Genomic DNA, 17215 nt, shown 5'->3' with positions numbered 1-17215 from the left:
CATTTACTCAATCTGTCTGCTCAGCAAAGCATCGGAGAAGTCGGATCACATGAAGAAGACAGTGGTGTAAAGATCAGGGGAGGGCTTATGGACAACCTGAACTATGCAGCTGGGACAACCTTGCTGATGATGATCAAGTGTCCCAGCCTTCAGTGTGGATTGCAACTAAATGTAAGGAAAACCCAAATCCCCACAACTTGTACTTAGATCATCGTTTGTCAATTTGAGAGTGAAGGGGTGGAGTCTAGCCTGTCAATCGGATCATAGCCAATGAGCCCTCTTTGTGGACATGGCCTTCTGTTGAGGATTCTGGGAGCCCCTATATTCCTCCTTGGAGGTGGGAGACTCTCTCTCTCTCTCTCTCTCTCTCTCTCTCTCTCTCTCTCGGCTAACTCCCCGTGAGACATCCCTGAGGAGAAGCCACATGGATCTACCCGAATGCAACCATAGCATCAAAGCTGGAGAAGCCACATGGAGAACCCTGCCGGAGCTGAAATGCTTACACCGTCACTGAATCCACAAGACTTCCCATCCACTGGCCTATGACCATCCTGCAGTCAGTGTCCTTTCATGTGTTTTATGAGTCTGAAGAGGACTTTACAGATTGGTATTGGACATATGGACTAATATTGGACTTATAGATTTGATCTGGATTGTGCTTGGATGTCTTCTCATTATTCAATTGCACTTGTATATAAACCTCTTTCTCATACATATGAGTGCCCTATGAATTTGTTTCTCTAGTCCACCCACACTACCACACACCTGGACCAGTAGGTAACATCGTGATAACTAGAGAAAAGGTTGATGGATGTGGTCAAGGATTTCCCCTTGCTGGGAGCCACCATCGATGCTGGGGAAGCACCCGCGAAGAGATCACAGACTGATCGCATTGCATCAATCCTGCTTCACAAGTGTTCTTCCGAGTGTTGAAAAGCAAGGGTGCTGCTTGGCGGACTAAAGTGCACCTGACCCCAGCCGTGGCGTTTTTAGTCACCTCTTATGCCTGTGAAAGTTGGACACTGAATAAGGAAATACAAAGGAGAATCAATGCACTTGAACTGTGGTGCTGGAGAAGGATATTGAAAGTGCCACGGAGTGCTAAAAGGACAAACTAATCTGTCTTGGAAGATGGAGGGCAGCGTGATCCTCTTACATATGCTGGATATGTTGCCAGAGGAGGCCAGTCCTTGGAGAGGACATCACACTTGGCAAAAAGAAGGGGGGGGGGAGAGGAACACCTCAATGAGGTGGATTGGCTCAGTGCTGCAGCACTGGCTGACGAATAGAGAGAATCGTGAGGGGGCTGCAGGACTGGGCAGTGCTTCGTTCTGTTGTGTCCAGGGTCGCTATGGATCAGAACTGACTGACAGATCCTAACAACAGCAACCCCCGTTTTGGGGTGACAGGGTAAGGAATGGCCCAGATGAGCATGGAATCACCGTGATATTGTTCTTTATCTGATTTAAATGGTGCCCACAACCCCACCATGTTCTAGGAACGCATCACCACACACTGACTGGATTCAACCATTGTGCTCTGGACACGCTGGGTTGAGTAAAGAATGCTCCTTTGCTCAGGAAGAGGGTCGACCATGGCTATGAACATGCCTCACAGTGCAGCACAACCAGCACCCTGCAGCATGTTGGCCACACTGTGCGCATCCAAGATGAGCAGACAAGTCTATGAGCCAGGCAGCTGCTCCACAAAGAAGGCCCTCTGGCTTGCCCCCTAGTGGGCTCATCACACATGGACACGCCAGTGATGGGGACCATCCACAGGTCACCAGTGTCTGTCATTCTCCCTGTGTGTCCTGACACACAGCCTTGGGGCTAACGGTGTCCCCAGGGCAATCTCAGGCTCTGACCCTGCTGTACCCAGAACCTGGACAACTGACCATCTCCTGTCCACCCAGGGATCTTCAATTGCAAAGGGGGCCTGTCTGGGCCTGGGTCTGGCCCAGCCTCACACCGTGCTGAGCACAACTTGAAGATGTCACCTGGGATGACCACACACAGAGGCAGGGGTGGGTGCCCACTGCCCCTCAGAGGTGTTCTCTTTGAGGGTGTAACATCATCCACAGGTGCCCCTGGGCAGGTGGCATAGACTAGCAGCCCTAAAGCTGGCAGTTCAAACCAGCCCAGAGGCTCCTTATGCGGAGCCCTGTGTCCTGCTGCCCCGAGGCCCCAGGCTTTAAACATCCCAAGGGAGTGGATGGCTGTATTTTGAGGGAATGGGGTGGCTGCCCTATCACCCATGAGCTGTCAATGTCACTCAATGGTTCATGGCCACCCAGGTGCTCCAGGAGCCTGACAATGACCAGGCTTCCAATGTGGGTCCTCAGGCCCTTTGTCCCAGGGCGGATTCCAGCTACCAGCTCTGGTCACCTGTCTGGCCACCCTGGGGCTCAAGGTCAGTGCTTCTTTCCTTTTGTAAGTCACCTATCTAACGAAAGAGAGCCTGGGGCTGTGACGTGCCATCAAGAATCTACACCTGATCAGCCTGCTCAAGCACAGGGCACAGATGGCCCGCACCCTGCCAGGTCACCCAGTGCAGACGGAGGTGTCCAGAGCAGATGTACCTGTCCTCGGCTCCTGTCTGACCCAGGCGAGAAGCAGAGTTGGGGTTTTACAATCTGCCAGGACCCGGCTGCTGTCCCTGCACCGGTTACAGATGACGACCCCAGGACACCACTCCTGGGGTAGGTCCCGTAATCCCCTGAGACTCTCATGTCCACGAGGAACATAGATGACCACAGAAGGCAGGCAGGACTGACAATCTGCGTGGGGCCACATCACCAGGTAGGACCCCACATGGGGCTCAGGGTACCCAGACCCTGGTGCCCTTGGACAGGGGTCAGAGGTCGACCAAGTTCAAGAAGGAATGGTGCTAACATCTCTGCCATTAGGAAAGCTCAGCAGTGTCACACATAGCACAAAGCCCCCCAAGGGGCCTCAGCAACACACAGGGCCTCCAGACAGACAAAGATGGTCACCATCCACTGTGTCCCAGCCCCAGGAACTAGGCCCCACATGTCCACAGACTGAACCCCCCGCAAGAATGTAGCCCAGATGCAGATGAGCAAGTCTGATTCTTCTTTTTCAGGATTCTGAAAAAATGTGTTCTTTTACATAAAATGGGCAAGAGTCAAGGTCGGTGTCACTTTGGGCACAGAGGGGCGACAGTCCCTGTTTGCACACTCCAGGGGCTGAGTGCCCCACCTGTGGGGTCCTTCCAGAAACATCCCCAGTGAAAAGGTTGGAAAGGACTGCCCTGACCTCTCTGCAAACCCCTGGGTGGTGACAGTCCCGCTCACAGCATGGCGCTGCCTGGGTTATGCAGACCCCGAGAAGGAAGGGCTGGGAAATGCCACCCACGATTCAATGGGAACACTGCGAATGGAATGTTCAGGAGGACCATGACCCTCTATCGTTGGCTGGTTCTGACTCACAGTGACTGTACGGGCGGATGACCCAGTGCTGGAAAGCTTGGCCGCCTCATCTCTCTCCCAAGGAGCACAGTGCGGCCTTCCGGTTGGCAGCCTGGCGCTTAACCTGCTAGGCCACTGGGCACCTTGGAGAAGGCCCAAGGTCCTGGCTTCAGGCCAGAGCCTACCCTCTGGCACACCAGCTGCTGTGCTGATGCCCACTGGGTGGTCAAAGCAGATCTCTCAGATGCAGAGAGCCAGGCGTTTCTTCCTAAGTACCTGCGGATGGGCTTTTCGCAGGGCTCTGGCTGTCACCTCGTTCTCACCAGTGGAGGCGAGAGGCGGGGAGGATCAGCTGGATCCTGCTCCTTTGCCTGTTCAGACAGGGATCTCCCTGAATTTCCGGGGACCCTCAGCGAGTGAGGCAGACCCTTAGGCTGAGCCACTGTAATTACTGCTTCTCCAAACAGAAAGAGACAGGCTCTACGACTTTCCTGAAAACAGCGGCAGCAGCAAGCCCTCGTGTGCGGGATTTGGGACTTAACCACAGTGCTTGATCATTGGGAGGCGGCGCGGGAACAATGGGGCATTCTTTCTCAGGAGACAAGGGCTCTTTCTGCCCGGGCCCCTGCCCCATGCCCCTGACTTACAGTGAGTCCAGAAGGAGACGTCCTTTCTGGAGGGAGGCCGGGCCTCCAACACGTGGCTCACACTCAAGCAGGGTGCCCACCACGGACCGGCTCTCCCACCTGGCCCACAGTGTCCTGTCCGGCACGAGAGCCTTCCAGCAGGGTCAAAGCAAAAGACCCTTCACCAAAGTTCTGCAGAGTTCCACGGACCCCGAGGGCCATTCTCCATGGCACGTGCAATTGGGGACTGGACACGAAGACCTTCAGTCAAGGGCCGGAGGGGGAAGCTGGCCTTCACGGAGGTCTTGGGAAGATGGAAACTATGCAAGGGGCCCAGAGGCTCAGATACAGAGTGGGGCCTGGATGGGGAGTGAGACCCAGCAAGAGGGCAGCACCCAGGAGCAACTGGAAAATGCCCTGTGATGGGAGAGCAGAGTATGCCACCCAGGGCATGGAGGCAGCCGGGGGAGCCAGTGCCAACAGCATTCCCTAACCTGCGGGCACGGAGACCTCATGAGTACCCCTGGAGAGCAAGCAGACCCACTCGGGCCATGGCGCAGACCCCTGGGGCTCCAGGGGGGAGGGTTCCTGCCTGCCTGCCTCCTCCCTACCAGGTGGGTGTCATCCTGGTTTGGTTTTAGGGGCGGACAGTACAATAGGACATCACTCCTACTGATGCTTTACTACCTTTTGGTCACCAAACCTAGTTTCCTGTGACTCGCTAGCTCCTACTCTCGCCCCACAAGCTAGGTGGGAGGTGGGGCACGGGTTTCCCGGCTGTCATCCCACAGTCCCTTTCAGCTCTCTCCCCCTCCCCAAAGCACCCCTCCAATCCTGTCTAACACCCTTCTTCTGGTCTCCACGTCCTCATCGGTGTCGCCACCATGAAGTGCCATGTGAGCGATCTCTGGGGGACAGTGAGCAGGAGAGCCTCTGGGGAGAAGCACGTGTATGTTCACGTGAGGTCCAGCAGGCCCTCCTGATTCCAGACTCTTCGTGAATCCATGCCAGGCAGCTGGTGCCATCCCAGTGCCAGCGTCATCATAGACAGTGAGGAAAGGCTGGAGCTTGGAAGGGTGGGGATGGAGGAGTCGCTCTCTGAGGATGACTGGATTTTGTTGATGGTGAGAAAACTGGCACAAGCCACAGCAAGGACAGGAGCCCTGGTGACGCCAGGGGCTACATGTTGGGCTGCTCATGGCAAGGTCGGTGGCTCAAAGCCACCAGCTGCTACATAGGAAAAAGACAAGGCTGTCTGCTCCTGTACAGGGTTACCGTCTTGGGGACCCTAAACTCCTATAGGGTCGCTGTGCATGGAACTGGCTGGAGAGCACTTCACAGCACCGATCATGGATACACAGCTCGGTGATGTAACTGCATTCACAGCAGACCAGGGACAAATGCAGTGCCACACAGACTCCTGCAACCACAGCCACCAAGGAGGAGGGCCCGTGGCAGCTACAGCTCAGGTGCAAGGATGCCCTGCTCTTTCAGATCCAAGGACTGAGCCAGGCCCTTGTGCAGTCAGTCAGGTGGTTGGCATGTCGCCTGTGTTTCTGGTCACCTGACTTCAGTGAGTCAGACTTGGGGTCCTCAGAGCAGGGGAGTGACAATGCAGGATTTGACGTCGCTTTCCTCACTGGGATGAGAGGATGGAGATCTGGGACCCCAAGGAAAACCTGCATCTGGGATCTAAGGAGTGTGGGAGTAGCCTCCTGCTCCCTGCTGGGATACAAGGGAAGAAGGAGAGCCAGGGCCCCAAGAAGAAAAGGGCTGAATCGGTGGCCAGTGCTGACCGCCTGGGTCAGACACCAGGAGTACATGCTGAGCCCTGGGTGGGGCCTGTGGAATGGAGCGTCCTGTTCTGATGGACCAGACTAACCAGACCCAGGAGGCTGGGACCCCATTTGGGTCAAAGGCCCTCATGCAATGAAACCTTGAACCACAAAGGTCCCTGGAGCATCCGTATACCAGACCATGGTCTAGCCCACTTGACCAAGGATGTCTGCCGTGGACACGAGGCCCTTTTAAGAAAAGTTACCTGTATGAGATCAAAAGGCCCCTTCTACTTAACCAAGCAGGATATCCTTCTCCGGGGGCTGATCTCTCCTGAGAACATGTCCTAAGTATATAAAAGTGTGTGAGTCTAACCATCCTTGCCTTTGAGAGCACGCCGGCCCTGCTGCTTCCAAGGCAGATTCATTTGTCTGTTCAGCAGTCCACTGGCCTTTCAATGTTCGTCCGCAGCACCATTAACTCAAAAAGATCCCACTCACAAGCGAAGGTGGGAGAGAAAGTTGATGCCGGCTGTGCGGCCAATGGAAGGTTCCAGACCTGATGCCCCATGAAGCCACGCCCTACGAGGGTTTTAAATTGCCATCTTCCACTTCTGACTGGACCACAGGGGACAGAGGAGTGGTAGGTTTCCAGGAGAAGTGCCGGCACCAATCCCTTGCCTGTTGCTTGGAAAGCAGCTCTGGGAGGCTTCTGACCTAGGACAGCCCAGGCTGCAGGGGTCAGCCAGACTTCCCAGGAAGTCACCTGGGCCGCTGGCCCACAGGGTTCACCAGCTGGTTGCAGAAGCAGACGGCCGAGCCCTTCTTCCTATGATCTTAGGCTGGGTGCTCCACAGACACCTGTCCCACCTCCCAGCCCCACGCTGCAGCCTCCACAGACCATGGGTGGAGGCTGTGTGTATGGTGCCCAGGCAGGGGCTGAGCCCACGTCTCCTGCATGAAGGGGCCTGAGAGTTCTTCCCTGCCCTTGTGTGTAAACCAGAAAAGCCCCAATCCCCGAGACAGCTCGTCAGGGGACGCCGGGAATGGGGAGGAGGGGCCTGCTCCTGTGTCCACAGCACATTCAGGGCATGTGCTAGGTAGATAGAACCCCAGTGACGTAGTAGTTAAGCTTTGGGCTACAAACTATATCATCAGCAATTCAAAACCACCAGCAGTTCCTAAAGAAAAAGACTGGGCTCTCCACTCCCGTGAAGAGTTACCATCTCAGAAACCTACAGGGAACACTGTGAGGCAGGACTGACTCTGTGGAATGTGTTTGAGTGGCTATCTGTACAGGGACAGGGCTCCTATACAGTGACAGGGAGTCCTATACAGTCATAAGGAGTCCTATACAGTCACAGGAAGTCCTATACAGTGACAGGGAGTCCTATACAGTGACAGGAGTCCTATATAGTCATACGGAGTCCTATACAGTCACAGGAAGCCCTATACAGTGACAGGAGTCCTATACAGTCATAAGGAGTCCTATACAGTCACAGGGAGTCCTATACAGTCACAGGGCTCCTATAAAGTGACAGGGAATCCTATATAGTGACAGGAGTCTTATACAGTGACAGGGAGTCCTATACAGTCACAGGAAGCCCTATACAGTCATAGGGAGTCCTATGCAGTCACAGGGCTCCTATAAAGTGACAGGGAATCCTATACAGTGACAGGAGTCCTATACAGTCACAGGGAGTCCTATACAGGACTCCTATATAGTCACAGGGACTCCTATACAGTCATAGGGAGTCCTATACAGTCACAAGAAGTCCTATAATGTCACAGGAAGTTCTACACAGTGACAGGGCTCCTAGACAGTGAAAGGGAGTCCTATACAGTGACAGGAAGTCCTATACAGTGACAGGAGGTCCTTTACAGTGACAGGGTTCCTATACAGTGACAGGGAGTCCTATACAATCACAGGAAGAGGGAGTCCTATACAGTGACAAGGAGTCCTATACAGTGAGAGGAAGAGGAAGTCCTATACAGTGACAGAGAGTCCTATATAGTGATAGGAAGTCCTATACAGTGACAGGGCTTCTATACAGTGACAGGGCTTCTATAGTCACAGGAAGAAGAAGTCCTTCCTATACAGGGACAGGAAGTCCTACACACCGACAGGGAGTCCTATGAATTCTCAGTCCTTCGGAGGGACAGGAAGTCCTATAGGAAGTGCTCTGGAGAAACCAGGGGCACGAGGTGAAGCATCTCGTATGTCAGCATCACAGGAAGGACGCGGGGACACCTCTTTAATAGGAACCACAAGTCTCAGGGGCTCAGTGGGTCAGACTCCCTCCAAGAAACGGCGGCCAGTTCTGGTGGCAAAGGGAGGATAGAGTAGATTCAGGGGCTCCGTGTCTAAGAGAAACACAAGGTCCTCAGGAAAGGAATCACATTCGTAAATTTAATTACAGAGAAAAGAGAAATCTCTTAATTCCCGGAGGAAGCTCAGCCGGGAAGAGCTGTGTGGAGGGCCTGGGGGGCAGGGTGGGGATTCTGGGGTTGGGGTGGTAGGGAGGGAGTATCTGGGGAGAGGGGGAGGATAGGGCAGCTTTCTGAGCTGACCCTGCCAGGAGGCCCACTTACCTGGGCAGCGGAAACAGAGTGCCCCTGACCTATGTGAAGTGACCTTCACTACTTGTGGGTAGGCTTTGTCCTGTGGGCCCATGTGTTCCCTGCTTCAGTGAATTGGGGTGCTGGTAGCTGCCTCTGGAGATAGCTTCCTATTGGGAATTCCACCATGTCTCTTCCCCACCTCTACTTCAACTCTGGAGCACCAGACACCCACCAGGCCATGAAGTCCCGTCCCCTCACAGCATCCCCGAGGACCTGCCGTGGGACCTCCAAGGCTGCTACCCCACAGACGCAGAGCAACTGTGGGTGTGGATCCGGCTGAGTATTGTGTCTGTGCTCCACCAGGGCCCTCGCTGTGAGGAGCAGGGATACAGGTTATGGACCAAACGGGAAGACTCGGGGAGGGGGAGCTGGGCCACTGAGGGTCCCCAATCTCTCCAGACTCTGCAAACCCACATTTCCATGGGGCCCTCAGAACATCCCATCCACACACTGCTGCCAGTTTGTAGGAAGGGATGTGGGGCCAGGGGATGTGGTCCCAGGGGCCCTGACTTGGAGCTCTGAGGGTGGGGCGTGATGATGGACCAGTGTGTGTGTGTGTGTGTGTGTGTGTGTGTGTGTGTGTGTGTGTGTGTGTAAGGTGTGTGTTACACATGAGCAGTGAGGTGGGGGCATGACAGCAGACACCCACAGCTGGGGGCTCGCCGTGGCCTCCAGTCCATAATTCCTGTGTGGACCTGACTACTGAACTTAGCCCTGAGGGCCCTGAGGAAGAGTGACCACGTGTCCAACTGCCTCGATGTTTCCTGAAGAATAAGTCCAGGAAGGAGGATAAAGAGGAGGAACAGAGGTGGACCCTTCATAACACCTGGCAGCACCATGGCCCAGCACCACGGCCCAGCACCACGACCCACGACCCAGACGGCCAAGGCTTAGACCACTATGCCTGTGGCAGTGCCAGACGCAGACCGCAGTGGGGTTTGTTTCAAAGGCAGGGGCAGACTGAATTTCAGACTGCTACCCCACCCCCGGCATCCTGGTGGGCCCACAGGCACAGTCTGTGCCAGGCACCAGCCCTAGGGGCGTTGACAAGGCAAACTTGGGAACAGGGATCACTGAGGGTTCAGGTTCTTTGCAGGGCAAGGCCTTCCGGGCAGAGTTCTAGTAAACTGAAGGTCGGGAAACCCCATGTACCTGGGGCCAATCCACACAGCAGCTGCAAGAGCATCAGCAGGGAACATGGGATGAAGCCTCGTCATGGCTACCCCATGGTGTAGCAGGAAGAAATGGTGCCGGTCAGTCCTGCGCCGCCCCCACCGTTGTTCCCAGGCTTGGGTTCTCCCACGGCTGCAGCCACGGTGTCCATCCATCTCCTGGAGGGCCTTCCTCTCGGTCACTGCCCCTCCGCTTTACCAAGCGCGGCGTCCTCCTCCGGACCTGTACTCTTCTGACCACATTTCCAGAGCCCAAGACAGCATCACCATGCTCGCTTCTAAGCCGTGGCCTGGCTGTCCTCCCACGGGAGGGGCGCGGGTTCCCTCGGCCGCCCGTGGACTTCCGGCAGCCTTCCCTAGCGCCCTAATTCAAATGTGCCAATTCAGCTCCGGTCCTCCACATGCCCCTAGGGACATTGCAGATACCCTGGTGGGGTCAGGCACACCTCGTCCCCAGGTAATAGCCTTGCTCTCTGTGCCTTAGAGAGGCCCTGAGCAGCACAGCTGCCGCATGCGCCGCATCCTGTGACCCCTGGCTGCTGCTTGCACGAGCACTGACTGTGGCTCCAAGCTGGACAATATTCCTGGTGACGTCAACCTCTCGGCCATTCATCGTGAGGATTTAGGTTTTCGTTACATGGCGTCGTTGCCCACACTGAAGACCGAGCCCTCTGCCGCCCTCAGCATTGCTTCAGAGGCTCCTCTCCTTCAGCAGCAAGGCGTGTCCTCCTGTCCTGGTGCCGCACTCTTCGTCATGGTAGCCAGCTTCTCTGGCTGGTAGATTTGGGGGCCTCTCGACACTTAAATGGGGAATTGGAGCTGAGAGCCTCCGGCTGAGGCTTCCTGGGGGCTCTGGACCCCAACTCAGGAGCTGGGCTGTCTGACCCACAGAACTTGAACCGAATGCCTGCAGGTGAGGCTTCCAGCAGAGAAGCGTGTGCCTGTGGGCAGACCTGAAACTCTGTAATACGTCCGGACAACGAACTCAACCCAGAGCTGTTCTCCCTGGCTGCACACTTCGTCCACTTCCTCACTCAAACCTGCAATCGGGAAATTTGTGGCCATTGCATGAGAACCCAAAGAAGTAGACAGAGGACAGGAACTGAGTCAGTGTATCAGCCAATATAAAAACCCCAAGGGACCAACAAAAGTTGAGCACACCCAAACCCACCATCACCGAGTCAATTCCAAGTTAGCTCAGAGAAGGGCTATGTCTCAGAATCAAACTGCTCCCCTAGTTTCTGAGGCTGTAAATCTTACAGGAGCCGCTGGTGAATTTGAACTGCTGACCTTCTGGCTAACAGCTCTCTGCTTAACCAACTATGCCGCCACACCGAACCCAGCAAACCTAACTCCACTCGCAGGGACCCTGTCTCGGACTCATGGAGCTGTGGATTTTTACAGGGACAGACAGCCTCACCTGACAGCTAGCATCCATAATGCAGGGCTGAAGTTGACCCCAGTTGCCATGCATCTCGACTAGCCCCAAGAGCTTGAGCAAGCTCCACACCCAGGTGCTAGGGACTGTCCCAGCCAGGACTGCCCATGGCCTTGGACAAGCCCTGTCTGCATTCTTTGCTCCCCTCCCACCATCCAGATGGTCTGAGAGCTAACCTCTCCTCTGTCTGTCTGCATCCGGAGTCCCTGGTGCACAATCTAGCGAGTGATGTCCACAGCATGCAGCCTGTCTCCCAGCCAGCACTGTCTCTTGCTTCTCCGGGCTTCAGATTCATCTAGCTGGGGGACCTGGTCCAGATGTCCCAGAGCTTGCTCCCAGCCCCGCCCCCCGCCCCCGGCATACCAGCCAGAGCCTGAGAGGGAAAGTCTTTGCCATGACCTGGGCCACCCCATGGTGGGAGTCAGATCCTCCAGAAATACTTCCTGTCCTTCCCGATGACCTACCAAGAGCGACACAAGATCATCCTTGCAAAGACAATCATGTCATCCACCTGGAGTGGCAGGTTCTAAAGGAGGATGAGCAGATGCAAGCCCCCCTCCCCCATAGTCCAGCAGGGAGTCCCGCCCGCAGGGGAGCCACAGCCCCTGGGGTCTCAGCCTCACAGTGAGCTTGAGGCCCGTGGTCCTGACCTCAGTCCCTGGTGCTGTCAACGGTCAGGCCTAGGGCTCTCAGGCCAACCCCTGGGTCACCAAAACCTCCAGGAAGCACACTACAGTGTGACACACGGAACCCACAGCTTCCCAGTGGAAGCCCGCTGGCTCATTGTTGGCATCGCCTGCTTACGGAGGCCTTGCAGCCAGGAGCCTGCACCTGGCACATTGGTAACAAGTCCAGGGTGTCACTCTGAAGCAGAAGGTTACACGGTCTTAGAGAGTATTCAGCTCAGTGTCTGAAACAGCAGAGAAACTCAATTGAGAGGGGTCACTTTTGCCACGATTGCTACTGCCACGTCAACAGCTTCCACATCCCATGGCAGCCAAGCTGATGAGCGGACATGCTGTGTGCCCATCACCGGGCTGCCCTCACTGTGCTCGTGGCATCAGGCTGTGGAAGCATACCAGTGGGCGGCGCCGACACTCCGTGATTCTTGTTCTGGTTCTTGCTTCCCTGGCCGGGGCTGCATCTGCCGGTGTCCACCATGTGGTGAGTCTGCGCATGTGCTGTGATGGCCTCGTGCCTTGATGCTGCGCCGCTGAGGCCTGGGGACACCAGAGCTTGTAGAATGACTCCCACTGGAGCATCATCTGACTCTCTGCCACTCGTCAAGATATGAGTCTTTTATGAGATTTTTTAAAAATAGAGATGTCTGTTTCAGTGACTCCTACTTTCTATGTTTCTAGATTCTAAGCAAGCGCCCTGTGTGATGGCACATTTTCACAACATGGTCAGTTATTTAGGTTTTTGTTTTACTGAGAGAAAAATATATTATTAATATCTGTCTGTCTTTTTTTGACACTCCCATGGTTAGGCCGTGGGCTTCTCTGAATCTCCAACACACCTACAGTATAGCCAAGCAATCCGTCTTCTGCTGAGAGAATTGCAGGATTCTGTGCGTTACAACAGACGGAGGAAGCAGAAAGACAGTCCCAAGGCTTCGAAACAGAATGGTTTCAATTTTACCTAGTATAATGGACTCACATTATTTACTTAAACAAAAAAAGACCTTTCTAGAAAATTCAGTATGAACTTCTAGTCCAACAAAATGGCCAACAGATACCAGGAGTGGTTGTCTTACTAGATGTCCAGGGCAGCCAATGAGCCCACGGGAAATGACTGTCAATGGAAACTCCCAAGACTCGTGGTAAATCAATGCCTATACCCAGAGATGCAGAAGAACATGCTGGAAGAACATGCTGCAAGCTACACCTCAGGGGAAGGGAAGTGATGTCAGTGAAAGGCGGATAGTCCTTAACCAAGGGGACCCTGAGGAGCAGATGTGAACGAGCATCAATTGTGCAGCAGAGTCAGAGGCTGTGAATGAAGTCACGGTACTTAAGAAAGTATGCATCACTTAGGAGAAACATTTCAACATTAATGCTAATTAGGCTCCCACTTTGATGGATTGTGTAGGCTTTGTTTTCATTTTTAGACGAATAGATTAAGCAAAAAGACATGAGGTCAGTGTAAGACCAGAGCGGTAATGAAGGAGACTAGGGTCACGACAAAGGGAAAAGGCAAAGCGAGGAGCTGAGTCTAAGTCCAAATGTATTGTAGTCATAGCAAGCATCAGTGAACTAGATCAGCCAGTGTCAAGACAATGGCTGTCAGACCTGGCGTGTAAGCCCCAAAACTACAAATAAAAGGGCCAGGAAAGAGGCCAGAAGCGTCCTGCCGGGTGGCGTGGAGGAGGAGGAGGCCAAGGCAGAAGGCAGTGGCGCTGCCCAGTGGTGCTTTGTTAGTTTAGTTCTGACACCTTGGAAACCTGTGCGTAGGGTGATACAATGAAGCCTACGGAGAGATAAAGCAATTGAGCTTTAAAAAGAAACAATGTAACCACTCCGGAGCAAAAGAGGAGGCAATGAACCAAAAGGACTCCAAAGAAACACACTTCACTGTAGACCCTCGTGCTGGAGACACCTGAGCAATCAGAAAGTACTGAATTCTAGTTTCCAGAAGGATTTATCTTAGAGGAATGGATTTGATTGTCTGCAATACTTCTTCTGTACACGCTAGGATTGATTGAATAAGAACATATTGTGTAGATTGGGAGAAGCACGTTCCTTATTGTGAGAGAAAGAAGCTACAGACAGTGTGAAGGTGAGAACAAGTCTCTTGCTGTCAGACTGGAATGAGCGTGTTCACTGTGAACTCTCCAGAACAGACATACAGGCACATACACAGGTATGCAGTTATGTGGTAGGGAAGGAGGGAGACAGAAGATTGGCAGATAGAGGATGGCTACACAGCTAAGTAGACAGGGAGGGAGGGAGGGAGGGAGAGACAGAGCACTGAGTGTGCAGATGGATATAGATCAACAGGTGATCAAGAGAGAGAGCTAGAGCGATGAGGAGCTAGATACAGGTGTGTATATTTCTATGTACACATACACGCATGCATGTGTGCACTTAAACATATCTCCAACACATCAGATCACCAAGAAACAAAGCCAAACGCTCCAGTTTTGGCTTTAAAAATGGCACTACCACTAACAGAAACCAAGTGGCTTACTCTAGGCTTGTGGCTCAGAAGCACACGATGATTCTAGAACATCTCGTTGGGCCAAAAAGCAAGGGTGTGCTCTTAATAACGTGGACCATTCCAAAAGGAAACCCCAGGGATCCTTGGAGGATTCCCGCTCGCTGACAGTCTGAGCTCCACAGTAAGTGAAGAAAGTAATGGACATTCTGTCCACTGGACTGACAGCAAGTTGTAAATTCCCTGTGGGCGGGGTCATGTCTCTGCCTCCCCCTCCTTTTCCCAGCGGACCCTGTCCTAGCTCCTCATGGAAGCCACCGAAGAGATGAACCAAAAATCCATGAACGAAAGCATCAAGCCACGCTCACATCATCTGAACTTCCCTAGCCTGGACATCATTGTGTCAAAAGTTGGCAAACAACCTTCTGGTGGGTTGAGCTCAGGATTGAGGACCCCGTAAGCCAGCCTCCTGTGAGCAAGGGACATTGATGCTTCTCCTCTGCTCCCCTCCAGGGGCACAGTGGCCGATCCCACGACGTGGATCCGAGAGTCCTGAGTGGGAGACAGGTCTGGGTTCCTGCTATGTTTTGATACTGTGGAACTGCAACCGATGGGAGCAAACTGAGCACCAGGTCAGATGTGTTGTCACGAGTCACCCCAAATACTCTGTCACTGATGGGGAGCATGGAGATGCTCCCACCAGTGCAGGCCTTGGGGACAAGAGCCATGGCCACCTACTTGGAAATTAGCCAGCTAAAGAAGGGCTAGCCCTTCCAGGCCTGGAAACGGGCTGGGTCAAACTTCTTCTAGCCTCTGCTACACTGATGGCAGCCCATCCTCACGAAGACACTCAGACATCGTGTGTTCCTGCAGCCCGACCTCCCGTTATCAGTGCCCCTCCTCTGTGTGCAGTTGCACAAGGGACGGAGATGCGTCCTTCGGCCACACTGACTCCAATGGTAACCTTGAACTTGATTGGAAGGAGAATTACCCGGATGGTCACTGGTATGTGTCATTGGAGGGATTCACTGAGCATGTTATTGTCCTGTTCTGTCATTGGGTGATGGCATTGTGTCTCCCTCCCTCAGCCCTGTGTGTACCTTTCTGCGTGGTGTTGTGAACTGGGCTGGGCTGGATGCCCCTCCCTCCCCACATTCAGAGGCACAGATCGTCCAGCACATGAGATCACAGGACAGCGGCTGTGGGAAGGGAACTCGCAAGTGTTGGCGCCGAGTAGACACACAGAGAACTAGGTCTGGGCCAATAGCCTGCGACCGGGGAGGCTGTTGTCAAGTGCTTCGAATTGCTCACCGTCTTACAAAAGACAACAGTGTAACTACTACGCCCAGTCCTGCTGGATTTGGTGAAGTCGGGAACTGTGCCCCATGCCACAAAGGAAGGCGTTGAAACCCCAACTGCGGGCACCAGGGGCTGTGATCTCCCTGGGCAGTGGAGCCCTTGTGGGTGGCACCCCAGAGTCTTACCTGAGAGGTTCCCTCACGAGGCAGGCACAGACACAGGCCAGCACAGAGGCCTGGTGGACCTTTCACTTTCATCTCAAGGGGGTGAAGCTCTGTGGGGCTATTTAGAAGGCCATGTTTGAAGCACTTCTCTTTGTTGTTGTTGGTTTTAATTTAATACTCATTGGGAGTAAGTACATATATCATCTCATTCCATAACTCAATCACATCAGGCAATATTGTACAAATGCTATCACATCAGCTTCCAAACATCCCTTGACATCGTCTCTGCTTCCGCCGCCCCCCACCACCACTGGACGCCCCTCGTGACGCCCTTATTCTACTTGCTGTCCCCATAGGTTCTTCAATCCTGGGTTTCATAGACCGACAGACAGAAAGATACATAACACAACTTCAAGAAGGTGACCCCCAAGGACATAACATCACAGAGACAAACGCTAATAGGAACAAACAAACAAACTAAAAAACAATACAGAAAATGTTGAAACCCAGCTCAGGTCCAGCGTGCGTCAGGGGGGATCAGCTGACCAGGTCGTAACTGTTCACGTCAGGTTTATCCCTTTGGTCCTCGATCTGGACTCATCTCCCCAGTGCAATCTGCTGAGTGCGCTCTCCTCTCCTCCCTCCATTTTGCATAGAGGGAGACCATGCAGTCCCCACAGACGTGTCCTGGCTGCCACGGTCATCCAGAGCCCTCTGCAAACCACATTCTCACCATTTAGGCTCTGGTACTAGGGAAGCACTTCTTTATATTGAGAAATTGTTCGCTATCAAGAAGCCATTCCAGCCCCATCCAACGCAGGTGCTTCCACAAGCCCCCCTTCGGACGGCTGTAGCCATGTGGCTGTGCTGCAGAAGCAGGAAGCAGGATGGTCACAGGTTGGTGGCACAGGGGCCCATGAACCCAAAATTGGTGGAATCAGGTCAGTGTACCAGCAGCCCTCAGGGCCCAGGGGCCCACATGGAGGCCCCCCTGAGGCAGGCAGACTTCCAGCATCAGGGGTGGGAGAGAGAGAGAGAGAGAGAGAGAGAGAGAGAGAGAGAGAGAAGTTCCCAGAGTGCCATACTCCGTACAAAAGGCCATCCCCCAAAGGTGTCATCAAGCTAACACTTGACTGACAGGCTGGCTCTATCCCTAGCCAAGAGTGTCTAGTTGACATAGAATCATCCAACCATCACACCCACCATGTGTACACACACACACACACACACACACACAGGCACTTCTACAAAGCTGCTGTCTTTAACAGGCTATCGGGAGGGCTCAGAGCCCCCACAATCACAGTTCCTCCCATCTTCCTTCCCCAGGCCCTCCCCTGCATTTCAGGCTTGAGGGGACCACAGAGGAAGAGAAGGGCCTGGCTTCAGGCCCAGCGCTCCAAGCAGAGTCCCCTCCAAGTAGAACAGAGAGGAGGGCCACTTCCCCAGCTGAGAAGTGAAGACCTGGAAGGGGCACCCGAACACACGTGGCACGGCCAAGCATGTGGGCACAGCCTGGCTGCCCCAAGGTGCCCT

At 53.9% G+C, this 17215-nt stretch overlaps 1 protein-coding gene across 2 annotated transcripts in view; it reads right to left on the bottom strand.

The window, feature by feature from the left end:
* SMOC2 (SPARC related modular calcium binding 2) overlaps positions 1–17215 on the bottom strand; it is a 106718-nt gene that overhangs the window by 71520 nt on the left and 17983 nt on the right. The gene's annotated exons all lie outside the window — the stretch shown is intronic.

The sequence above is a fragment of the Tenrec ecaudatus genome, chromosome 7 (genome assembly GCF_050624435.1).
Source record: "Tenrec ecaudatus isolate mTenEca1 chromosome 7, mTenEca1.hap1, whole genome shotgun sequence".
Classification (NCBI taxonomy): Eukaryota; Metazoa; Chordata; class Mammalia; order Afrosoricida; family Tenrecidae; genus Tenrec; species Tenrec ecaudatus.
The sequence above is the reverse complement of the archived record's forward strand: the minus strand, read 5'-3'. Positions and strand labels throughout refer to the sequence as shown.